This window comes from Ambystoma mexicanum, chromosome 5q, assembly GCF_040938575.1.
Source record: "Ambystoma mexicanum isolate Mex_15411 chromosome 5q, UKY_AmexF1_1, whole genome shotgun sequence".
NCBI lineage: Eukaryota > Metazoa > Chordata > Amphibia > Caudata > Ambystomatidae > Ambystoma > Ambystoma mexicanum.
In genome coordinates, this window is record NC_090933.1 from 906,743,959 (window position 1) to 906,771,401 (window position 27,443).

Consider the following 27,443-nt stretch of genomic DNA (forward strand, 5'->3'; position numbering starts at 1 on the left):
CCAAATGTCCACAAAGGCGGCACTTGTCGATCTCTGTTCTCTGGGATTTCAGCCAGATTAGTCGGGTTTGGGTGATGACCAAATCTTGCATTCAGTTCTCTTAGATCTTTTAGAACTTTGTCTACCACCACGATAGAACGACGTCTGTCTGTGCTTTCCTCACTGTCAGTAGACTTGGTTGGCAAAGTATTTGGACTAGCCCAGTTAGCCATTAGTGGGACGTTTGTTTGGTTTGTCAGTGGATTACCCTTCATGGTACATTTGCTATTAACGTCTCTCAATTGAGGGTCACCATTTGATTCATGGCTTGTATCAGTATCTGGATCAGCTGTGTTCCGGTCCCTACAGCCTTGAGGAACTTTTGCACATGATGGTGCAAATCTAAGCACTTCTGAGATCTTAGGGCTTTCTTGATGACTATTGATGTAGGTCGAATCAGAGGATGCTTGTGCCACTATAGATTGCAAGGACTTTGCAATAAGGATGTCGTCCTCCAGATTGTTAGAGATCATGCAATTTGCCAAGTTATTCACTTGTGACTCTTCATATTCATTTTCAGTCAATTTAAGACCATCAATCAAATTAGATTCATAGACTTCTGTGCCCCATACGTTTGGAACATTATTGGTACTTGGGCACTCCGGGGCTTTTTTGCTAAGCAGTAAATCTTGGTCATTTATTCCAACTGCCCCTCTATCCAACACATCCGTTACAGCAGGTGGGGATAGCATGGGAAATGTAGGGGAAGGGCAGTCAAAAAAAAAGTGTCCGAATTTATGGATGTGGTAGAAGCAATTGTTTGTTTTCGGGCAGTACGGACACTTACCAGAGGAGCAGGCTGGGACTCTGACAGCTCTCTGCCCCCTGCAGCCAAAAAGTGACGCTGCCGGCATGTAAGCGGACGGACACCTTCGTCATCTCTCGTTTGGTTGAGGTGGAAAACCTTGTCGTTTATGCCAAGTCCCGAGGTGCTGGGGCTAGTAGTGACCATGGGGCTCCTAGAGAGTGCGATGTCACCCACGAATGGTAAACCTTGGACCAACATACGGCCTGGGGATTGGAGGTAGCTTGGGGGACTAGCTCAGCGCACAGCAGGCAACACAATCAGCGCGCTCGCCGCAGTTCTTTCTAGTAATGTATGTACCTTGTAGGCTCCTCCAGCTCCAAACAGCCGCACAACAGCCAGCGCCCTTTACTCCGTCGGGCTTAACGCCGCAAGGTTGGTCTGAGCTGTGCTTTGTGCCGAGGGAAGGTCACACAGCTCCGCCGCCTCCTGGATGCCAGCGTTTGTACAGCGCGAGTATTTAGAGACTCCCAGCGCTGGTTTGCAGGCAGCAGCAGCAGACAGGAAAGCGTTTGTTTTTACAAAAGAGAAGCTTCACTGGGAATGAGAGCACACCTTCTTAGTGGGTTTAAATATAGGGCTGGGTGGCTGCAGGATCTCTATCTGCTACTCTTTTGGCATGTTCTTGCCTCAAATGTAATGGTTTTACATTACTTTTTCTATTACTTTTATTTTTGCATTTTTTAAATGTTTCCATTTTTATTTTTCTCTTTTGAAGTATGTATTTCTTGCTTCTTTTAATTCAGTAGGGAATTTGACCTTTCATGTTATTAACAGATATATTACGAATATGCATTTCAAACGGTGCCGTCCCATATCAAGAGCCGATGTTTCCTTGAGGGTGAGGCCCTGATCACCTGATGTCTAATCAATTTCAATACAGAACTTGTTTCTTGTCCATATGTCTGACAATTTACGTATCGTAAATTGGAATGTGAAGGGGGTGAATAACCCAATAAAGAGGAAGAAAGTACTTAATTTCCTGAACAGAAAGAAACCAGATATTGTCCTGCTCCAGGAAACCCACCTACAGCATAATAAAACGGAGTATATCTTGAATAATGTATTTGTGAATGAATATTCCAGTGCTTTTGCAAGTAACTCGAGAGGGGCGACTATTTTGTTTAGGAAAAGCATGCGATTCTCTGTGTAAAGAGTAGACATTGATTCAGAGGGTAGATTTGTGGCTGTTAAACTGCTAGTAGAAAATAGAAGTCTAATAATTCTAAACATTTATTCCCCTAATATTGCACAATATGATTTCTTTGGGAAATTGGGAAACATTTAAATGAACATAGGAGACAGTACAATATTAATAGGTGGGGACATCAACACCATGTTGGATAAATCAGAACTCTCACATTCTTATGCAGAGGAGATGGCCAGAAAGGGTCTCTTGCAACTTATGCAGTCATGATACTTACATGACATCTGGCGTGAACTAAATCCAGATAAGAGACAGCATAGTCTGTTCGATACCGCATGGTACCTCATCTTGGATGGATGACTTTAGTTAGCAGGGACCTCTTTCGTGCCGTAAATGTGTCAGATACGGCGATATTGTGATCTCCGACCATGCTTGTGTGCATCTCGAGTTGGATCAGTCCTTAGGAGGTGAAAGAGGCAATAGGCAATGGCGATTCAATACGCGCTTGTTTCATCAGGATTTTGATAAACAAATAGGCACTGAGATCACACTGACTCAGTTAATAGGTGGTCTATTGTCCGGGATGCATTGAAAGCTTACCTGCGTGGTTAGATAATTAGTTATGCCTCTTATTAAAAAAAAAAGCTGAGACAGACTATGTGCATCTAGAGTCCAATTATAAGCTTTCAGTGGACGAACAGATTACTTCCCCTTCTGCCGTTACCGTGTCTACTATGCTAAGTGCTAAACAATCATTGGATAGCCTAATTCACACTAAAGCAGAGAGAGACTTACACTAGACAGGCGTTCTGGGAACACAGGAACAGATCCGGAGCTTTGCTGGCTAACAGACTGGAGAAGAGAGCGAGGAAGGCATATAATGTCCATATCGGAAGGTAATGGGCCAATTTTAAGAAAAAACAAGGGAGGATAGCTCAGCGGCAGCGTGCGCGTCTTGGAAGCAAGACGACACGAAGCAGCAACGGGTTCGATCCCCGGGTCCGCGCTTAGAAACCTCTGGGCGTTTAAGCGCGTTATAAATACGTAACTAAGACAAAAAAAAAAAAAAAAACACAATTACACAACTAAGAAAACAAACAATTCCTGTAACAGCGCCTCGATGCCTGTGGGCTGTGTGAGCGCTTTATAAATGTTAAATAAATTAAATTAAATAAATTAAATTTGTGCACATTCCAGAAGTGTTATGCGTCATTATATTGCAAAGATGGGCATAGAAGTGATGAGGTGTTGGAATACCTTCACCGAATCCCTATCCCTAAATTAAATGATGGTGATAGACTGTCTGGACAGCGAGATTACGGCGCAGGAAATTATAGACGCCATGGGGTTATTAACACCTGGTAAATGTCTGGGACCAGATGGGTTTCCAATTGAGATTTATGCAACATTCAGCTCTTTGCTTGCACCCTTCCTGGTTGGACTTTTTAAAGAGATCATTGAATCCGAGCGAGTGGCTGATTCCATGAAAACTGCGGTAATATCAGTGATCCCTAAGCCTGGTAAGAATCTCTCAATTTGCGGTAATTATAGACCAATATCTTTATTGAACGCAGATGTTAAACTCTTAGCCAAAATATATGTGGTAAGAATTAACCCTTTACTTCCAAACTGATCCACCGAAATCAGACGGGTTTCATCATTGGTAGAAATAGTTACGATAATTTAAGGGAACTACTGGACGTTATACATTTAAAGGATAACTCGATGGACCCCTTTGCTGAGATTAGCATAAATGCAAAAAAAGGTGTTGGACGGGGTTAGCTGGGTATTCCTTTGTCAAGTATCAACAAGAGTGAATTGTGCTCCTTGTTTCTTGAAGCTCTTAAATGCCCTCTAACGATGCAGAGCTAGAGTACTGGTAAATGGTTGTTCATCAGATTCCTTTTCAATCCATCAGGGTACAAGGCAGGGTTGTCCTGTATCCCCTCTATTTGGTCTTTTTATAGAGCATCTGGCTAGCACTATCAGGGAAAACGTTGGCATAAAAGGTATCTTGATTAAAGTCCTTCTTTACGCGGACAACCTTCTAGTTTTACTCTGACCCTGAGGCTTCGTTCGAGGAATACATTTTGACTCTGAGTAGATTTGGTCAAGTGTCAGATTATTTTATTTATTACATTTATATAGCGTGCAGACAGCCAAGGGCATTGTGGCGCTGTTACTTGTAAGGAAACTTAGTTACAGGTACAGGTATAGGTTGTGCCTTGGGTTACAGTGAGGCAGGATCCTGTGACAAGCGATAAGGAGAATCATACAGATTATAAAATCAACGTATCTAAAACATTGATCTTCCCAATTTCAGCCTCATGTCAGAAGACTATTTGGAGTTCAGCGGGATGGTTGGGCTGAGAATGGTTTCAAATATCTGGGAATACACATTTCTAGGCGAGTTAATTGCTTTTAGCTTCTAATATTCAGGTCAAACTCACAGAGATAGCGGTGCTATGTTTGAAGTGGAAAGGATTGAACCCAACGTTGTGGGGAAAGATTAATGTAGTAAAGATGATCCTACTTCCAAAACTGCTTTCTGTCTTTAGCATGCTTCTTCGAACGGGAGATTTACTTTGTGATATTAATAGAGTTTTATGAAGCTTTTTATGGGGGCAGATCCAAGATCCCAATGGATGTACTTATGAAACCAGTACACTTGGGGGCGTTTTGGTTTCCCTAATATAGTCTCATATCATAGAGCCTTCACACCTTGCATTTTTGGTTAAGAGCAGATGCTGCTAATTGCCCGAACTGGGTTAATATAGATTAAGAACACTGTTCGTTCAGTCCCCCTGGTCTGCCTTCTTAGTATGGAAAAGAAAAAGATAGCTGCAGACAAATCCATGCCGTTTGTTAGACATATCCTAAAAAACTGGAAGAAATGTTGTTAAAGCTCAGGGGTTAAATATGTACCGAGTTTGGAATCTTCCATCTGGAAGACCTTGGCAATACGATTTAATAATCATACCCTCTCATGGGCCTCTTGACAGTCTGCAGGCATCTGTAAATTGGGGCAGATGCACAATTGAGTTTTAATGCTCACATTTGAGTTCCTTAGGTTTAAATATAAGTTGCGTATGTCAGAAGATCGTCGATATCGGGTCCTTTGCAAAGTTTTTGAGAATTTATTTGCGCCGTTAAATGCCTCATTGCATAATGTTCCAACTATACTGCGCTTATCCAAAAGTACGCCTCTTTCGGCTTCTACTCGGTATAAACGTCTTGCGCCGGTGGACGCTAATGTTCCTTCTGAGCAGGGTAGGGCTACTTGGACATTGGAATTGGGTTTTGACTTATCGAGGGAGATTGGAATTGTATTTGCGCAGGACCTTAGAGATACAAAGTTGACTTGGATCCGAGGTTTACTCAACGGGTTGTGCATTGCATTTATTGGATGCCTTCGAAAATGAAACATTGTAAGCTTGTGCAAGATGATATATGCTGGAATTGTAATTCAGAGTTTGGTACTGGTTTGCATATGTCTGGTCCTGTGTGAAAATTGCTAGCTTTTGGGATGATGTCCTGCATCGTATGGACCTTGTCCTAGATTTATCGCTCGCTCATTCTCCATTGCTGTGTGTGCTGGGTTTGTTTCCGGAAGGTAATCGGCTGTCTGTTGGCCAGCTCTTTTTGGCTTATAGAGCATGTTTGTAGCTAAGAAACAGATCCTAAAATATTGGAAGAGTGATGTTAGGCCTTCCATAGATGGCTGGTTGCAGAATCTAACCAGTCTATCAAGTAGAGAAAAAGTGACTCAGATTTAAAAAAGCTGACAAATATTCTACTATATGGAATATCTTTAATGACTTGTATATCTGAAGAATTCCCGTTTGTTTATTTATTTTAATTTTTTCTTTTCTCTCTTCCTTTCTGTGCTTTCTTTTCTCTCCCCTTCTCTGATTGTATCTTTCCTTTTCCTGCCTATTACACTATTTGCAAAAACTGTAAATATAATGTCTAAATGTTTACTTGCAAACAATTTTGCTGTTTCTATCTACTTCATGTTAAAAATGTCAATAGTCATTAAAAAGAAATTACAAAAAAATGTGAAGTTCACATTCAATGAAGTAGGTAGGCAATTAAATAGGGAACCCTGGGAGGAAACTTGATGAACATGTATGTACTACCCAAGATTATATTCTTGTTAATGTTCTACTAGTGCATAGAGGTCAAAGGGCATATAAGCATTCAATAACTGTATATGTCAATACAAAGCCTAACTATCAACTTGAAAGTGAGTGGGGCACCTGACAAAGAAGGATGGTCTGATGCTACAAGACTTCAAGTGGTACTGGAAGTGAAATTACAAAGATGTGTTAATTTAGTTAATCCAGTGATTTAGTGGCACTCGCAGTCATTAAAAGTTACATGTAAGGCCGTAATTCACATTCGTACAAAGAAAAGGGATGTGTTTAAATTTGGTGGCTCTTGTGTTTAAGAATGAAAATGGTAGCAGGCCTTTTTCAATCGTGGTACGATATTGAATAAGGACTTTAGACCCCTCCCGCAAATATTTCAGCAGTTGCCATTAGTAAGTACCCCATTCTATTTTAATATGATGTGAGCAGGGACTCCGAATTTGGAATTAGAAGATAGAGATCTGAAAGTAAATTGTAAGCCCCAGACATTTTAAAACCTGAGTGACGCTACCATCTAAACACATCTCATTCAACCACCTTATGAGAGGGGTCTCACCGAAACCATGTGAAAAACAAAAGGTATATTGTCATCACCAGTCCAAAAAACCCTCCAGTCCTCCACATCCATTTCAACTTTTCCCAAAGCATCTCAGACAACCTAGAAAAAAACACCATGATGGCCATGCAACAATAATTGGACTAATTGCATACCAATTTCAGTCTGGTTGGGCAGAAGCAGTGAACTCTTTATAATAGCTCTCCCCTCGCCCTGATGAAATCATTTCTTCTGGCCAGGAAACGCCCCCCCCTCCCCCACTTGCTCAAACCTTCGAAAAGTAAAATCCTCCCTTCAATGACACTTGATGTAGTCCATGAGGACGCTTGCTTGAAGGCCTTGGCATAAAACATGGCACTTGACACGTTGCTTGAAATAACTATTCAAGCAGCACTTATCAAGATGAAAATGTCATTTTGTTGCTTTAAGATAACCACAATGACTATTAGGTTATTAAACGGTATGTAACCCAACCATTTATTGATGGAATCGGTGCAGTAGTCCCCACATTTGGGATGAATCGCGGATCCCATACACCACCCCATTTTTTTCGTCATAGCGGGATTAACTGACATTCCTGAAGATCATTTTATCAAGAGCCATAATAAATTATCTAAATCCAAGTTGCAGCTAGGCTGGAGAAAATAAATAAATAAAAAACACACAGAGTCTGACTTACCATTTACAAGGCATACAGCCCAGGTCAGCAGGAATCGCACCGTGCAGTGTCACAGCAGGAGGCAGGGAGGAAGACGGTGGGGAATGATCATCACCAGTGTGGCCTGCTTTGGCACGCAGTCCTAGTCTCACAGTCTTCAATGCCCTCAGGGACTGGGTTAAGTTCATGTGTTCCTGACACCATCTGGGTCGTGCTATATTTTTCTCTGGTCATTTAAATCCCCCCTGTCCCCTCTGGTGATACGCCACTCAGTCCTCAGATTGTCAGATTTGGTATCATGCAATGCCCTAGAATCGGTTTATGGATCCAGCATGACATCTGCAGGTCAAGGTTCTGTACCTGTCCCAGTGTGCCTATACCAGTTCCCAGTGAGGAGCCCCAGGTCCCAGAAATCACACTTTAGTGTAAAACCCATAAAGGTAAGAATGTGAAAAGCACACTGTATTTAGGCCCATCCCATTACTCTAAGAGAGACTGGGACCCGTATTCAGAAAGCATTCATGCAATCTTTTCTTATTCTGTATTTGCAGACAGCTCTACAGGGGACAAGAAAACAAACACCAGCAGCTCTGCCGAAATAAGTGAAACTAAATCCCTCATGGAGAAATTGCATCAATTTCCCCTTTTGCCAGGGGAAAGAAACCCAACGCGCGTCCCCCGTGCAAAGGTAAAATACATCACCCTTTGCTATCCCACTTTGACACATGGCATGGGAGCTAAAATGTTAAAATAGTTTTGTCTTTATCCTCATTACAGGAAACAAAAGTAACAGCCTTAGAGGGGCAACACGCTCGCCTTGAAAGACGACGGAGCAACACAGGTTTGATACCCGGGTTCGCGCTTACAAACCTCTGGGTATTAAGCACGTTATAAATAACCAATTACAAAAAAAAAAAAAAGCATTTCCACAGATTTACTGAAGGGCTTACATATAGACAACACATGCAGAGTTTACTATAAAATACAGGAAGCAGCAGCCAATCCCAGTGGAGGAGATAAAAGCACACCTACAGCAAAGGGCAGTACAAAATGGTAGCTGGCCCTTACACAGCTTCAGCTCTTCCCCCAAAGGGACTACGTTAACAGGACCACATGGTCCAAAAACAAAACAGCACAAACCCCCACACACAGGTACAAGCTATTGTCCTAAAGACCACCTCACAGGAGGATCAGTTACCAAATAAAAGGCAACTAGCCCAAGCAGCCTTTGTTACTCTTGGGTAGCAGGAAGGAAGATCCGGGAGGATTCTAGAGGAAGGCAAATCCTGGAGAGCCCAGTCGGGGGCCTTTGCACGTGTGTACAGGCGCGTTATAAATGGTCAGTCATGTCAAACACTTGGATGGGAGCCCCAAAGTTGGAGTCTTGCCAGCGAACTGGCAGACCAGAGGAGATCTGGCAGGCGATGTCCAAATTATCCGTTTGTCAGTCCCTATTTTTGAGGTGGCGGGTTCACATGGTGGATCTTCACCACAGTTCTCAGACGTTACATTTAAGGCTTCCGCCCCAGGCAGAGCTGTGCCTGCCATCTCATCAGCCTCCAAATCAGCAGGGAAAGCCAGGCAACACTAAAACTGTTGTCTGCACCATGCAGGGTGCTATCAAGTACATTTTTATTTGCCTGACCACTTTAAACACTCAGTCACTGGATGAGGCCTCCAAACACGATGCTGAGACACACTCACCATTGTTCTGGGCAACCCACCGCCCCCCAGCTCATCTATTTCATACTTCAAGTATCTCTCAATCTGGAGCGTCAGTGAATGTCACTAGGGAATAATCACCCCTACAACCAAACGTGCTGGGCCAACTGCGCAATCCAATGAAACAGCAGAAAGAGATGAGAGCCTGCTGGCAAGCCGTTTGGTCTAACGAGGCAGACGGTGCAGTAGGCTCTCCAGGTAGATGGCAAATCGGATTGCAGCACAAAATACCTGCAGATGAGTTGTTCAAATCTACATGAACTTGCCCATCATCTTAACTAGATTAAGTATGACCAACAGCCTCATGTATCTACCATCTGGATGCCATACAAGATGTTAAAAGGTCCTTTAAAATAGGATGCAAAGTATGGTCACTAATGAACACCATCTGCTTATTAATAATCTGTTTTCTACATCCATGGTTTGAGACCTACTGGTATAAAATCATGCTTGATAACCCCAATAGAGCGAGCGAAATGTAAAAAAAATATATTATTTGATGTTTAGTTGCCTGCTTGCGATGGATGCCCTATACATCAACAATAAATAGCCATCCCCGACAACAACAAACAGTAAAAGAAAGCAAACATTTGACTTAGTATTCAGCGAGGGGGGGCGTGGCAGCCTCCAAGCCAATGAGGAGGCTCAGAACGTGGTATTTATCACAATGGGAAAGACCCGTTTCGAGCCTCCTCAGAGCGTGAGACTGCCATCTTGGCTCGCTGGGAATTAATGTAAATTAGCTTCCCCTACGTCTGCTGTCTCTTCCGCCCACCCCCCTTTTCCACATATCCTCTCCCCTCCCTACACCCACCCCACTTACCTGCACTACTCCATCTCTTGCTGGCGCCGGAAATAGTACTGTTCCCGGCGCATCTCAGCAGTGTGAATAACCGCAATGGAAAGGGGAAAGGAACTACGTGTAGTCCCTTCTCCCCAATCCATGGTGCCCATGTTTTTAGCATTTTGTTTCTCGAGTTGAGAAACGGTTTACCCGCTGTTTCTCAACTAGAAAAAAATAAAACTATTAGTACTCTGGTACAACCTGCCGGGGTACCAATAGTAAAAGAACCCTCAGGGGGAGGGGGCATTACCAGTCTGGTAATGTCCCGGGGCTTATGTTAAAGCCCTTGCGTCGCTCAGGGTTGTAACTGATGCCCCAGGGCGTTACCAGATCAGTAATGTCGCTCCTCTGGGTTTATTGCTTAATTTATTGCTACGTTTTTAAAACGCTAAGTGAAGGCTATGCAGCGATGTTCCTTTTGAGGAATGCCCTTGAATCGCAACTAAAAATGTGATCTGGAATGTGTCACTAAATGTGGTGATCAAGCAAAAGAATTACAAACCCAATATTAATCTCCTATCTACTGTAGGAGAAGAGTAACTCAAGATATCCAAACGTGCCCAAATGTGCCTCCCAAGATTTATGCCATAGGTATTGTAGTAGGTTCGATTTCTCCCTTGTGGGTGGAATCCTAGTTAGCTGCAGCAATATATGAAAGCCAAAGTGTGCAGTAAGAAACTAAAACTACCCCACCTGCACGAACTGGCCCATTACAGGGACTATCATTGGTCCCCTTGCAAAGTAGAAAACTCTTTATGCAGCTTTGCTCTGATCAGTCTTAAAGAATGGCTCACTCAACCCAAAAAGGCAAATTCCTCTACAAAGGGTGAATAAAGAAGCACTTGCAGCAGAACCTCTTGCTGATTTTGGCCACAATGGAATACCAATCTCAAAGTCAAGAGATAAAGTACATTTCTATCAACATATACTCTAAGAAAAAAGGTATATAATTTTTAGCTTTAGTTGTTTATGGCAATCACCCCTGCATTCGGGTGTGTAGGTGGGGGCGATAATCGCATCTCCTACACCAACTACGCGGATGACACCAAATTCTCCTTCCCCTCAGGTGACTACTCAGCCTACTCCGCCACACTGCATGCAGCGTACCAGACTATCCAGTCCTGGATGGCCTCTCATCTACCAATGATGAAAACAATGTAAATTCTCCTTGTGGGATCTCCAGCCCTGCTCATGAATCTAAACCAACTATACCGCTCTTTCACCATTGACAGCATCTCAATCTGTCTCCCCAGCAGTGAAGACCCTGGGTTTATACCTTGATGCCAAGCTCTCTTTAACTTGTCAAGTCAATGCCATTTCATCCTCGGCTGCCCACACCTCTAAACTCATCAATGCTTGCAGACCATTCCTAGCCAACCAACAGCTGTTTCACCATCGCCAGAGCCGCGACTGGCACCAGACTAGACTACTGCAATGTGCTATTTGCAGGCACTTCAACGTGAAATATCCATAAACTTCATGTCATCCAGAATAATGCACTCCACGCCACCTTAAACATTCCCAGGCGCGAGCACATCTCAGCTGCTAGAAGAAACGTTCACTGGCTCCCAATACACAAATGTATCACCTTTAAAACTCTCTCAATCACCCACAGATGCCGACCAACTCTGCCTTCCCACCTTTCACACAAATGCAAAAAAATCAGTCATCTAGACCGACTTGTTCCGCCTATGCTCACCGTCTCATCACACCTAGATTTAGACTAGCAAGATTCAGCGGAACCAGTTGCCCGGTCATTGAAGCGAAACTGTGGAATGCACTACCACTGGCCCTGAGATCGGAGCAATCTTACTGGACCTTCCGCAAACTTGGCTCTTTACCTAGGGGACCTAACCTCGAAGGTTCTTCCACATTACACTTTCCGATTGTACGATTGCTTGCATTGAAAGCTGTCCTGCAACTAGCGCCTTGATGCTCACGGGTTTAGAGCACTTTACAAATGTATAAATAAAATAAATAACTGTCCTGCCAGCCCATTTCTAAGGTAGAGCTGAGAAAATTGTGGACCACAACGATGGCTCAGCAAAGTTAGCAGCCCTAAACAAAGGGGCGATCACCATTAGCATCCCGGGTCACCCACCAGGGTGTGAATACTTTTTTTTTACTTTCTTCTTATTAGCATTTTTAACACAACCAGAACCGAGGTGCCGACAATCACCCCCATGCCCCCTTCCCCCAAACAAGCAACATTAGATTTAGAGGTGGTCTGGACCTGGTCACATGTTTGGAGTATCATATGCTTATTTTCCGCTCAACATTTAGTCTCCTCTTCCTTGATAGTCATTCTGGACCCGCACCTGCCTACTCTTTCTGCGAGTGTCTGAACTTTATATTTCGTCTTTACCCCTTTAATCTCCCGGGATTTATGTGGTCCTCACTAGGTATCACGTACATTTGATCAAACATTGTATGTATGGAACCTACATACCGTTATTCCCTGATCGAGAGTGCATCAGGGAGCTATAACCATCTTCCATGTCATTGCAATATATTATATATACAATATATAAAATGTCAGCCCTCCATTGCTCCACTGTACGACATGGTCCCCACTCAACCCCCACATCACTGCGACTCGTTGTTTAGCTAGGATAAATATCAGCCCTACCAATTTCCGCGTACCCTAACAGCGCCATCAGTGAGTTGAGCTTCATATCTCCCCCCACTCGTCTCGGATACTTGAACCCAAAATGCCTGCATGGGTGGCATTCCAATGCCACATGTAAAAAGTCAGCCGGGGAGGTGCCGTATTTCACACATCTGTCTGAAGCCTCTAGGAATAACCCCTGAAGTTTAGTTGGTGTATAATAGAATTGATGCAAGTATTTGAAGTTAATAAGTTTAAGCCTCGCGCCGATAGCTCCCTCACAACAATACTTCGATATTTCCTTGGAGATCTGCCCCAGGGGCCGCTCCCACTTGCTCTGGGAGGAGGCTTTCGTATCCCCCCCACTGCAAGGCTTGCGGCATACAGTAATGAGGCCACCTTGTAATCATAGTCGCCCTGAAGTAGTTTGTCTAGCACTGGTGCAATCTGCGGTTGCCTGGGGAACGTGGTGAACAGCTGCCGTAAGGCTACCCAGTCTGTAATACTGGAACACTTCCAATGCTGTGAGGTCCCCCTTGCCTTTCAATTCTTCCAATTTAACAAATATTCCACCTGGGAAGAGGTCGCCAAAACATTTCACCCCCAGCCACTTTGTCAGGGCGACAAAACTCGCCTCTGCGGTTATGAGAACCCCGGGTATGTGGATTACAGGTAGTTTAGGGAAGTAGAGAACATCCCCTCGGATTTACATTCTATACAGACCCATGCTCTGCATGTGACTTCTAGGTCTCTTTCCCGTGACCGCTGGTCGGGTGCTGTGAGAATAATGGACCGTAAAAGTGACGGTGCCGCAATCGCCCTCTCCACTTCTATATGCTCTCTGTCCCCCGCTCTAAACCAATAGAGAAATCATGCTAGTGCCACGTTATAGTAAGTCTCAAATTCCGGGAGTGCTAGCCTTGTGTATGGCCGCCACCAGTTTATCCCAGAAGACTGTGGCCCGTTTAGCTGCCCATATAAACCACAGTACTGCGGTTTTCAGATCCCGAAAGTATTCTCCGGGTACCACTATTGGAGCATTGAGGAAAACGTACAGGAATCCAGGAATCTGGGAAGTAACGTCATCTTAACCAAAGAGATTCTGCCATAGAGGTTCAGAGGCAAGTTCATCCATCCGTTCATGGCTACCTTTGCCTGCTCCAACTTACTCCGGTAATTATATTTATATACCACCTCCCTATGTTAATCCTGAGGTAATGGGTGCTGTCTGTGTGCCTTTGAAACCCCCACCTGTCCCTATACAGCTCTGCGCTATCAGTTAGCGGGAACAGGACGGATTTCTCAGTGTTCACCTGTAATCCCAAGAGGTCGCCGAACCGCTGGACATCTCACATGATTGAGTCAAGATTGTTTTTAGCGTCTTTGACAAACAGCACCATATTGTCTGCATATAACGAATTGACCACCCTGTGGTTGTTTATGTGAACACCCCACCACCCCGGTGTAAATGGAGTTAACTCATTCTTTCCGCTAAGGGCTCCATCGCCAGGGCAAACAGAGGGGACAGGGGGCACCCCTGTCGAGTTCCCCTCTCCAACAATATGTTGGGCGTAAGCTGGCCGTTCACTCGCACCCTTGCAACAGGTTGTGTATAAAGTAATGACACCATGGTTATAAACTGTTCTGAGCCCCAGGCGGCGCAGCGTAGTAAATAGAAATGGTAGCGTCTAGCAGCGCGGCCACTATAGGATCTTCTTGCGGCACCGCAGAGATTAAACCGAACATTCTCCTTAGCCCATGAGAGGTGGAGCGCACGGGTATGAAGCCCGACTGACCGGCTTTCACCATTATACGGATTAATGGTGCTTGATGAGAGGCCAGTATTTGTTATCTAAGTTGAACGAGATTGGCCGATAGAAAGCGCAATCGTTATGGGCTTTATCTGGTTTGAGTAATACCACCACTACCGCCTCCTTAACAGGCTTATTTTGGCAGAATAGTGTTTATAAAATTCTGCCATAAACCCATCTGGGACTTCCCTGATGGGAGGGATTTGATTGCATTCAACACCTCCTCCAGCATCATTGGATGCCTCAGCCATTCCCTCTCCTCCTCTGTACACCAGTGTAAGGCCACCTGATCTAAAGGACTATCCAACTCTTGTTGGGAGGTCTGCGTCTGGGATGAGTATAGTAGACTATAGTCGGGTAGAATTATTGGACTATTTCAGTATCTGCAAATTTATCTACCCTTTGGTCGTCTTCAATAGCCAACACTCTGCCTTTAACGTTGTCTAATTTAGCTGTCCTAGCCAATTTCCTACCTGGTTTCTGCCCTTCCCCGTACTGTCGTATCACTGCCCTCCCCCATATGAATTCGGCCTGCCTTTGCGCTAGCCCTTCAAATTCCCATAGATGCATTAGTATTTTGGCATGTTCGGAGTGTGATGGTGTGGATGATGCGGCTTCTAGTGTTTTTATACAGTGCTCCTTGAGAGCTAGCTCCCTTCTTATTTGCCGTAAAACCCCGGACTCTCTCGATATACACCACTCCCCCCTTATCAGGCACCTAAAATTCTCCCACAGGGTTCCGGCTGAAATCACTGAGCCCACATTGCTTCCACAGACCTTCACTTTTGAATCTCCAGGGGGGCCTTCCCTTCTCCCGACCTGTCAGTTCAGTAGTCATCAGCACCGGGCATTGTCCGACAATGTGCATGCAACTATCGTGGTCTCCGTGATTTTTTCCATCAGTCTGTGAGTGCGAGACCAAAAAAAAAAGTCTGCTGCAAGAATGCGATTCCCACCTGATGGCGCTGCATATACAACAGCACTTTAGGGCATTCAGACAGACAATTTAACTCCTGCACGTTCCATGTGATATAGTGAAGCGTTGCGGACATTGCATCCTATGGGAAGCAAGTCCTTTCCGTGTTTCTGAAACCTCTGGCAGCACTTTCTGATACTGCCCTTATCTTTGTCCTGATACATTTCGCCCAGACCCATCCATGCCTTGAGGCTAGTACCAACCCGGTCCTTTTTTCCCCTCTTCTCCCACCCACAACCCCAATTCGTCAGAATACCAAATGGCCACTCCTTCCCGTTCGGATTACACCAACATATCTGCATCACCACCCCACCCCCTTATACCATACTGGAGCTTCCGTATGGGGGATGACTCGGCGCCAAGCCATCCACCACACCTCAGATACCCGAACCTCATGGCCCTCTTGATGTCAAATCATCTGGCCCGGTTTTCCCCGCATTGTACTTCTTTTACAAGGATATGATGCTCGGGTTGTATTGTCACCCATTGTTCCTTCGTTGTCTGGGGTTTCTAGGTAGCATTTCAAGAAAAGTAGGGGCCTCTTCCGGGGTGTGAAAGAAAATGGATCGTCCTTCGTATTCCATGCGCAGCTTGGCTGGGAATAACATGGCATAGCGAATGCCCCTCTCCTGTAGTGGTTTCTTCACCTCTGTGTAGGTTCTTCTGGAGGCTTGTACTTTGTCTGAAAAATCAGGAAAGATAATGTTTTGTGTCCCCCTTGTAGGTCACTGTTCCTTTCTCTCTGGCTTTATGGAGGGCGAGATACCTGTCCCGATAGTTCAGCATGCGGGCTATAATCGGGCGTGGTGGAACACCCAGGATTGGCCTTCTCCCGTTTGGCACACGGTGTGCCCTTTCCACAATGAATACAGCTGAGAATTATTCAGGTCCCAGTGCCTTGTGTAGCATTTCCTCCACCAGAGGTTCCATGTTTCTTTGCTCCACTGATTCGGGTATCCCTACTATCCACAGGTTGTTCCTCCTGGACCTGGACTTCAGATCTTCCCGTTTATCAGCCAGCTCCCCCAGAGCTCTTTTCACCAGTGTCATATCTCTGGCTGCAGACACAGACTTGTCCTCCACGTGGGACGCCCTCTACCTCGTGCAATCTCTCTCTATGTTTGTCGAGGTGGACCTGCATGTGGTCTACTTTGCAGGTAAGTGTGTCCATCTTCCCGTCCAATGACTGTATGCTACTCTGATTCGGCACCGCGCTGGTATCGAGTGCCGTGTCTGGCGCGCACCGCTGGCTTCCTTCTCCCAGCCTGGTCAGCGGGGAAGGGGCCTTTAGTCCCCTGAAGGTTTCTTCTTGCACCAGGTCCCACCGTATGACTGTACGTCGCCTCAGTGTCTGTGTGTGTCTAGGGCAGTCTTTGTGCTCCAGAGCTCTGTCCCCTTCCTGATATTTCGGTCCTCCCATACTAGGGCTTTGATGCGGGTTGGTGGTCAGTCAAAATCTTGAAAAAATAATCTCGAATAACAATAAGGTCGATTTTTTTTTAAATTATATATTTATTTTGGGGTCTGGGATTAAAAAAAAAAAAAAAAAAAAAAAAAAAAAAAAAAAAAAAAAGGAGGTTGGGGGAACCCCCATTTCGAATAAAAAACGTCAAAACGTTTTTTCGGCCTTTTTGTTTCGAGATTTATTTTTTCGAGATTTTTAAATTCGGTAGGGCCGCCCCCTGGCTCATCACATTGGGGGTATCCCTGCATTCCCTCTTCCATTGATTAATCCGGTGGGGGGTATGGTGACCTTCACTGGGGTCTCCTTCCATGGTAGTGCTTAGCGGGGCCCTGTTGCGCGAGTTGCCTCTCTGTGGTCGGCTTTGCCAGCCTGGTGTCCCCCACTCCTCAATGCGATATCAGCTCTCTCCATCCGCTAATCCATTATGTAGTTCTAGTCTCTTACAACCTCCCCCTGCTTCACTCAGAGTCAGGTTTCCACTGTCCATGGTTCGAGCACCCAGGGTGTCTTCAGTCTTCCCACTAGCCTGCTCTTCCCACTAGCCTGCCCCAGTCTGTTCTTCACTGGGGAGTGGCCACTCCTTCTGGGTTGGCTGTTAAGTGCCCTGCAGCTTTCAGACCTTCGCTTCACCCCCTTGAGGGTGTTCCGGAGTCTCACCTTCGTCCCGCTGTGCGTTGGGGCCCCCGGACACCACCTCCACCCAGTGACGGGTGTTGCCGGATTACCAAGGCCCAGGAAACATACGCGGTGCGTGCCCAGGCCACCTACCACCTCCGTCATCAGGTGTCACCATCTATTCCTGACTGGGAGGGTGGGGGTGTAACCACACGATGGTCTGACCAGGGTGCTGCTCCGTCCCTGGGGTGTCCTCCACTGCGCCGTCACATATCTCATGGGGTTTAACAATCCAGAGGCCTGCCACACGCAGAGCTTCTTACTCCAAGTCAGCTCCTCCTCGATTGCCTCGGGGCCGCCGCTGTGTGGGCTCCAGGCACAGCTAATTATGTTCATCCAGTGCTGTATTGTATTTATTTTGTTTATATAGCGCTTGCCCCTCCGGGCTTCAATGTCTCATGGAGGTAATCAAAACAGCGGCAGAGCGTAGGGTCTTATCCCGGGGGTTCCTATGCGCAAGGACCTGCAGTGATATTCGAGTCGCAGTCTTTCTCTCTGGTGTGCCAGCATGCGGGCCGGGGCCACGCCCCCCCTCCCAAGGGAGCGAGCAGGCCCCCCGCTCCACGCACTACTACAGTGCCAGTTTCGATGCCCACGGTTGCCGCACTCACCGGCTTCACGCCGGGTGTATCGGGTCACCGTCAGTGTTTTTCTGAGTCGTGCCCGGTCTGGTGAGCACGTCTCTACTGGGACTCCAGCCGGGTGTCCGGGATCGTACTGGGCCCCCACTCAGAGCCCCCTCAACTCCCCCCCCCCCCCCAACGGGCATCCGAGAGCACGGCTTCCACTACGCATCGGGACCACGTTCAGTGTTGTCGTCCAGTGCTTGGTGGTGTTGGGCTCCAGGGCTGCCAGGCAGTTCGACCACTCGCCCGGCCTCCTTCAGTTGTGTGCCTCAGTTGTGCAACTCCTCCCTGAAGTGGTGGCCTGTATCTCCTGACCGCGGGCTCAGCACAGCTTCAGACTTGTGCACAATGGTGTAATTAAACACTGCAACGCATGCGAGAAGTCAAGCAGGCAGGGAACTGCAGGATTTTTACTGGATAGTGCCCAGGTGCTTAAGATCTCACAGGCTTGCGGCCATCTTGTCTGAGCTCTCTAGCACCCCCCACCCCCCCAGGTGTGAATACTTTTGAAAGTATTGTGCTTCCACAGGAAACTGACTCCATGCATACAAAAAGAAACGGATGGTTGCCGCCATGAAAATAAAGGGAATAGCTACCTTTTTAGTTCTAGCACAGTTGTGAGCGAGATCGGGCAGCCAGGATAACAAGGTCCTGGGGAAAACAAGCAGGTAAGTGGGATGGTGGAGGTGGGTAGGGGATTCCATAGGAGCCGGGGTGGGTGATGCCAGCCAAAATAATCCTGCAGAGGCACTCTGGTGGCCAGTGAATGCACACATTACACCCACATTCCAAGCCACCCAATCGGCCAGAGGCACCTCTACCCTGGGTGCAAATAAAAATATTTCGGCCGTCAGGTCCTTCACATACAAAACATTGAATTAATTGAAAAATGGGAACATGAAATATGCAACGTGAAGAGGGAAGGAGAGTAAGTATAGCTGCAAATTGCTGGACTAGATCTAGCAAAACTGTCTGCTGTTCAAGAAATATAGCTTTTAAAAGTGTATATGCAGCCAGATTGTATTCTGGTTCTTTCTGAGCTTGTACACCAAAACAGATTTTGAAAGGAGGGGAAAAACATAGGTCTTCCTTTCAGCAAAGGATGGCAATTGTGATAATAGTGTGCAGTATCTGCTCAGTTTTATATCAAGCAAACCTAACTGTGAAACAAAGGAGCACTGTACAATCAGGGAATAGAGAAAAAAGTAAAATAACATGGATACGATTAGGACAGAGCATCAACGGTACACTTAAAGGTAATGGAAAGCTCTGAAACAGAAACTTCTCTTAATTTTAATCTTATATTATTGGTGTTTTGTGGAGCGCTACATTGCGGCAAGCTGCCGAAAAGCTCAATCAGCGTGACACGAGATAGAGGGACTGATCATAGCCCGCTTGCAGGTGGCCTTTAGTGATCTTATATCCCCAAATGCTATTTTCTCCGACACCAATTGACTACAGAACGTATACTTCAGAAATTGCACCAGGAAAGTCTTTACACTTCTAAATAGTGTTTTCTACTTAACAAAAAATAGCAGAACTTAAAAATAAAAAAATAGCCCTCGGGGAGATTAAGCGGGATTTAAGACAATTGGGCAAAAGAACAAATCTCCTGGAAAGGGGTCTCCAGGAAATAGATAAGGAAACGACCGCTAATAGTGAGACCATAGAGCACCTAGACGTGGCGACCCAAAACCTGGAGATTCAAATGGAGGACATTGAAAATAGGTCTAGAAGGATTAACATAAGGGTGACATTGTTACCAGAATCGGTCCCGGATAAGGAGTTGAAGCAAGAAGTCCAGAGCATCTTCGCTGAAATCCTGGGGGAGTCAATTCTGGATAAAATTGAACTAGATCGTATTCACAGAGTCGGTAGACTGACCAGGGGGACCCACCTTGAAGCCAAGGGATGTTCTGGCCACTTTCACCAGATATGCCCAGAAGGAGGCAGTCCTCCAAGTGGCAAGGAGAAGTGAACCAATAATGTACAAAGGCCAACAGATAGCCTTGTATCAAGACCTGGTCAACAGCACCGTGATAAAGAGGAGCCAGATGGTCCCGGTGCTAAAAGCACTTAATGAACGCGGAATACGCTACAAATGAACATTTCCATTCGGCCTAGTATTCGACTGGGAAGGGCACCAGAAACGCATTCCGTCAGTACATGAAGGGGCCAACGTGCTACGTATGGACTTGGAGGAAGGGCCCTCGAGAAACAGTGGGCAGACCACCAGCAGCAGGCCAAGACCATGGAAATGGTCAAAAGTGGGGCATAAAAGGAGGAAGGGTCCGAGAGGTAATGGCTTGTCGCCGAAGGAGAGTGGGGAAAGTCCCGCTCTAAGCACGGGGTTGGTAGCTCTGGAAGATTCCTAATAGAAAGAAGCATACAAGGGGTGGTGGACCTCTAAAGGTGGCAGCTAAGCCTGGGGGGGGGCTCAACATCTTGGGGTCAGAAAGGGGCGACGAGACCTGTTGGGGAGGGAGTGGAGAGAGCGGAGAAGTCAGTTGGAGAGGAGGGGCAGAGGGGGCGAGTGGGGGAAGAGATGTCATAAGAGGAGATTAAAAAGGAGAATTACGGGAGGAGAGGCATGGGGCACCCACACGAAGAAGGGGGGGGGGCGATGAGGGCAGGAGTGTCCGGGGGGGGTTGCAAGGTTGGGCAGGGGGGTGGAGGGAGGATGCAGGTCTCATCCTAATCAGGGTGGGAGAGGGGGGGCGGGGGCAGGAGATCTGGGGGGGCGGGCATAGCGACCAGTTGAGCAACACAGGCTCTGCTGAACAGGGGAACGGAGGTAGAAGGTAAAGGAGGAGAGGAAGGGGGGTCGGAACACCCACTGGAGGGGTTCACTTTTCTCTCTGACGTCCATAGAACCCAATCAAGAATTATCGACTACATCTGGGTGTCCGCAAGCCTGATCAGGTGGGGTGTGGGGGGTCGGATATGTCGAGGTGGGTCCCATGGTGATAGCAGACCACAAGTTCATGCAGATGAAGCTGCAGCTGCAGCTGGGGAGGCGAAGGCTGAGGGTGTGGAGCTGGAAATTCCCGAAGGCACTTCTGAGGGATCAGGTGATGCGAGAGGAGATTGGAAGTAAGATCCGGGACTTCGAGAGGAATAATAGCTCGGACACGAGCCTCGGCACTAGGTGGGATGCCTTTAAAGCTACTCTGAGGGGGGAAACTCATCGCTCTGAAGGCGGAGAGAAATAGACTGGTCAGAGGGCTGGAAACTCAGTTGGAAAAAGCGAGTGAGGGAGACCACAAGGAAGGTGTACAGGGAATACAGGTTAGCAGAGGGCCAACTGGGGATCCTAAGGACCAAAAAGGCGGAGGAGACAATGCTGAGAGTTAGGCAAAAATTCTATGCGAAGGCCAATAAGACTCACTCCTGGCTCGCCTTCTGAGGGGAAGCAGGGAATGTAATGTTATAATGGCCATAAGGGATGAGAGGGGAGAGACTCACCCGGACCGAAGAGATAAAAGGGAGGATGGCGGAATTCTACGAAGCTCTGTACTCTTCACAGAGCCCACAGTCTGGGCGCCACAGAAGGAATTCTTCGGGGCCCTTCCCCTCCCACGTTGGGAGCTGGGTCAGGCTATTACGGAGGACGAGGTAAGAGCAATCATAATGGCACTCCCCCGTAATAAGGCCCCGGGTCCAGGCGGCTATCCAGCATCTTTTTATAAAATCTACTCCCATTTACTGGTTCCGCATTTAATGCAATTATTTAACTCGTTTGGGTCCAGAGGTAGTATTACCCTCTCGATGGAGGAGGCTAAAATAACACATACATAAAGCGGGTAAGGATCCCAAAGAATGCACAACTTATCGACCTTTTGCCCTCAAACATGGAGACAAAAATGTACACTAAAATATTGGCAAAACGTCTGGAGAAGTACTTACCCTCACTGATCCACCAGGATCAGACAGGGTTTGAGAGAGGGAGGCAGACCGCTGACAATATCAGGCGGGTGGCCCACATGGTGGAGAAAACACAGAAGACGACCACTCCGGCGATCCTTCTAGTGCTAGACGCCAAAAAGGCGTTCGATCGTGTGGAGCTGTCGTTCCTGTTTCAAGTTATGGAAAAGATGAGTCTGGGGACAGAGTTCATTAGTATGGTTATGGTAAATTATAAGAATCCCACGTCTTGCATCCTAGTAAATGGAGAGATGTCCCATCCAATTATTCTCCAGCCGGGGATGAAACAGGGGTGCCCCCTATTCCCGTTGCTCTACGCTATATACTTGGAGCCCCTTCTTCTGGCCATAACAGAGGCAGACAATATTCAGGGTATACCATTCGGGGGATGCCAGCATAAAGCGGCGGCATTCGCCGATGATATGTTGTTTACGCGGACGAACCCGAAGGAGTCCATCAAGGCAAGCATAGAACTGCTGACCAAATTCGGGGAGGTATCGGGTTTGAGGGTCAACTGGCAGAAGTCAGAACTGATGAACTTGTCCCTAGGGGAGAATGAGGCGAAGGAGCGGAAGGCAATTTCCCTGTTTAGGTGTAGCCCGGGTGGGTTACGATACCTGGGGGTCAGGATAACCCCCTCTCTGGAGGGATGGTATGGAGCGAACTATGCCCCATGTTAACGACAATTAAGAAAGACCTGAGGAAGTGGAATGCCCTTGGGATATCCTGGCTAGGGAGGGGGGGCAGTCCTTAAAATGGTGGTTCTTCCCCATGTACTTTATTTCAGGCGATTCCGCTCTCCATCCCGGCGAGCTTCTTTAAACAATTAAACCGGGTGGTCAAAGAGTTCATTTGGGAGGGCAAGAGACTGCGCTTGTCCAGGCGACTACTCACAGTGTCCAAAGGGCAGGGAGGCCTGGCTCTTCCCGACTTCCAGCGATACCATGAGGCTGCACAGCTCTGGGTAATTAGGGAATGGGTCGCGGAGGACTACAATACGCATTGGGTGAAAAAGGATGGTGCAGTAGCCCGACATCACCTGGGGGAGGTATTATGGCTTCCACGAAGGTTGAGACCGCTCACATCTACTTGAGTGCCATAACAAAGGGAATGGTGGACATCTGGGACAGTGCGGTGGACAGGCAGGGGATCACGTCCTTTCCATCCCCGTTTACTCCCATCTTCAATAATGGGGACTTTATGCCGGGGTTGGAGAGGGGGGCGTTCCCAGGGTGTAAGAGGGGGGGGGGCGCTGAGGGACATCTTTCACAACCAAAAGGTGAAAACCTTTGAGGAATGTAAGCAGGAATTTGGGGTGGGCGCGGGAGAAAGGCACAGATACTACCAGATTAGACACTGGGTTATGTCGGCAGAGGTAAGGAAGGCGGCCACACGCGACCTAATGCAGTTTGAACGCATCCTCCTAACACAGAAGGGATCCAGAGGTCTAATCTTGGAACTTTACAGGCTCCTAGAGAGCGTGGGCCCGAAGGTTACTTGGGCGTACATAAGGGGTGGGAGCCTCAACTGGGGGCTAGAATGGAAAGGGAAGACTGGGAGAGGTTATGGAAGATGATTCTGAAGGTGGTTAAAGCAGCCCAGCTGCAGGAAGCCTGGTATAAATATATCTACGGCTGGCACTATACGACGGCCCGCCTGCACGCGATGTACCCGGCAACTTCGGGGAACTGCTGGAGGGGCTGCGGGGGAGTGGGTACAGCGGCTCACATTTGGTGGAACTGCCCCCTTATTAAGCCCTTTTGGCGCGAAATTGCACAAGCTCAGTCCCAGGCTCTAGGTGAGGGAGGCAGCCAGGACCCCCGGGAGATCTTGCTGGGGAAGCGGGCACTAGGGGCCGAATGGGAGAGGAGAGGGAGCACTAAGTGGTTTTGTCCTTGGCAGCGATGGCCCTTATTGCACAGAAGTGGAAGAGCCCAACAATACGACGGAGCAAGACTGGTTAAGGAAAATGTGGGACAGTCTCAATGGAATGGGCAACATATGCGGCTGATAATAAGCTGGGGAGCTTCTCAGCGGATTGGGGTGAGACGCTGGATTACTTGAAAGTGGAGTTTAGGGAACAGTGGTGCCCCCAAAGACTAAAGTTGCTGGACACTCATGGTTAAATTGTTGGAAGGGTGAAAACAGGAAAGAAGGACTACTGGTGCTATAGCCGAAGTTGGGGGGAGGAGGGGAGAATTCAATTGATGATGCTTGGTTTTGTTCATATGTTAAAATTAATAAAGTTTTTTTTAAAAATTAAAAATATGTTCAAAGTCCTATTACTCTTTGAAAATATTGTCATTGTGGAATTGGAGGGTTGTACATGCCTTACTTTGTTGTTGAATTGGCAGTGAAATAGGGAAGGAAAAAGCTCCAAAGCAAAAAATAAATCCTGATGAAAGCAATGATTGCTAGCCTTTTCTCCCCAAATGGGCATATCCATAAGTCACAGGGAAGAGTAGCCGGAAAATAAATCTTAAGGTAGTGTTTCCATTTAAAACGTCATATCAAAATCAAACTAGGACATCAAAACATCCAAGTACCCCAGATCTTTCTGGCTGCAACGGCAGTTGCTTCGAAACATGTGATATGCCAATATTACAACTAAGGCTAACTACTTTTGGCATGGAGGAAAAATATTTTTTGACTTGCCAATTTGACACTGACATTTGAATCAGAGTCATGCGTCTCATCTCTAGTGCAGTTTAAAAAGAGTTGTAATAACAGCTCTAATAAAGAAATACATTGGCAACTGGATTTTGATGCTGGGAAGGGGTGTCGCACTAGGGGAAAGTAACCAGATTGGGAAAAACCACCTTTAACTCTGAAAATGGCTAATAAATTTAAAGAGCAGCGGTTTGCACGCAAGCAAATCGGTCAGGAATTAGCAAGCAAAATTGGAGATAATTTGCAAACATTCATGGGTCAATAAGGACTCTTGAATCCTACGACAAACAGGCATTTGGACTCTAGGACCTGCGCTTCCAACTCATTTTAGCTCACATAAATTAGAATGAAAAACTATTCTGTGGAGTAGGACAGGACATTAGCGGTAGAGAGGTACTGGTTAAACTATATAAAGTCATGTGGTGAGCATGTATCCACTGCAAAGCAGTTCAGAGTTGCATTGCATTTAAACAAACTTTGGCCCTTATGATCTATAATAAAAGCTAGCTTTTCATCTGCCGATTGCTAGTGTAGTCTTTTTTGTATACCAACATAAAGGAAAGACTACACTGTGCTAGGTATAGGCTGTGGACAATACCGATCTGCTCTCAGAAATCTTCCCTGGGAGACTTCATGTAGCTCTGCACAGGAGGCTAGAAATAAATAATCAAAATCATTCCCCAAATTTTCTAGTACTACACTTGGAACAGTAAATTATCCTCTGCTAGAATATTTGGGGGAAAGGACCAACCTATCTCCAGCATTTTTCATTTCTTCTTTCACTTATGTTTTAGAGAGATTTGGAAATTTGGTTGCAATATGCCCCGGTATACCAAGTCCTCTTGGGAACTAGTGAAAGGACACTTACTATGCATACGCCAACTTGAAGAAATTGTGAATACCAGCCCTTTGAGGCATCAAAACCACAGGCCACATTATTCCAAATGAATCCCATAAGGGGGCTAAATATGGTGGGAGGGGGAGGGGGGGGAAAAGTTCAGGGCTAGCATCCTGTTTATTGGCAAAATCATAGAAAAAGTAGTCGCTACACAACTACTCACCAGCATCCAACAACTACACCTCCTAAACAACTATAAGTGGGAGTTCTGTCCCAAGTGTAGCATTGACGCAGCCACTATTCAGGTGGTGGATAATGCTCTTAAAATCATGGATAAGGGTGACTCATGCCTTCTCTTCCTTCCTGATCTCAGTTGATTTGACACCACCTACCATTGCATCCTCCTCTCTCTCCTCACCAACAGGATGGGATTCTCTGGCCCTGTTCGGTATGGATTTACATTCTACCTCCCACCAGGCCATATAGATAAACACGCTGTGTTCTAACTGAATCCCGGTCTCCTGTAGAGTTCCAAGGCTCCATCCTCTCATTGATTCTTTTTAACCTTTACATGGAGCCTTTAGGCACACTCCTCAAAGATCCTGATATAGCCATCTGCCAATATGCGGACAATACTCAGTTGTACATGAGAGTTAAAAGCCCTCAGGCCAGTCATCTCTGCTATTACCTAGCCATCATCCAGCCCTGGATGTCGACTGCCTACCTCAAATGTAACCCATCCAAGACCAAATTGGTTTGCATTTGTCACCCAGCTAAACAACTACTTGTCCAACAATGGTTTATTGACATGAGCCTAGAAGGATTTGATCTGAAACTCTCGCATCCAGCAAAATCTTTAGGCTTCACCATTGACAGTAGCCAGTCCTTTCAGAAACACATAGCCAAGAAGGCACAAATGACCTGGCTCTAAAGCTCCACCTTTCTCAAAATAAAACCCTTCATCCTGCTGCAGAACCTCCAGACCGTAGTGGAGAGCCTTGTGGTCTTGTTCATCGATGGGGAAAATTCCCTTCTGACCAGGATCCCAGCCGCTCACTTGGCTCCCCTAAAAGCAGTCCACCACACTGCAGCAGGCCTCATTACGTGTGTGTGTGTGGAAATTTGACTGAATCACTTCCATCCTATGCAAATTACATTGGCTTCCTCTCCGGGCCAGGATACTGTTAGAGACTGCATGCATCATCTACAAAGCAGTCACGAGAGCACACCAGCGTACCTGGTGGCTAAGCTTCACATATCTTGGGGCACATGCTCCTCACGCAGAAAATCAACCAACCGTCTCGAATCACAACTAGTCCACAAAGAGGTCCCGCAAACAATCCTTCTCATGTCATGTACCCACCCTATTTCGGTATTGCCCACGAATGCCCCACAATTCTCCAATTTCATAATGCTCTTAAAACGTGGCTTTTTCAACAACATCTGACCATGGGCTAATCCCAATGGATGCAGACTAGAACTCCCAGTACTGCGCGCTACTGTAAAAGATGCCAGCCCACACTGGCTACCCACACCCAGTAAAATGCTCTGCTGCTCTCGAGCTAGGTTCCCGCTTTAAACATAAATCTCCACGGTAAAAAATAAAAACAGCCAATTAATTTAATTAAAAAACTTTTTGCATAGAGTCGAGCCTCCTCCTACATATGTTAATAGCACAAGTTAGGATTTGCGCTATTAACAATAGCTTTTGTGCTATTGTATGCTATGGAAACAGCAGCTGGTCCTTGCACTAAGTCTACAGCATGGACCGGCCAAACTTTTTTAAAAAATGTTGCTTAAAAAAACCTTTGCATCGACTACTTATTGAAAATGTTCACATTCTTTGGTCAGTAGCCTGGGGTGCAGTCGAATGACATTTCAGAGGGACAGAAGCTGTTGAGGCGGGCCTCTGCCAATTTTGTGGGAAT

The 27,443-nt window shown here is 46.4% G+C and overlaps 1 protein-coding gene across 3 annotated transcripts in view; it reads right to left on the minus strand.

Moving 5' to 3' along the window:
• The window catches only part of RIDA (reactive intermediate imine deaminase A homolog), a 193,215-nt gene that overhangs the window by 33,395 nt on the left and 132,377 nt on the right, over positions 1-27,443 (minus strand). The window lies entirely within an intron of this gene.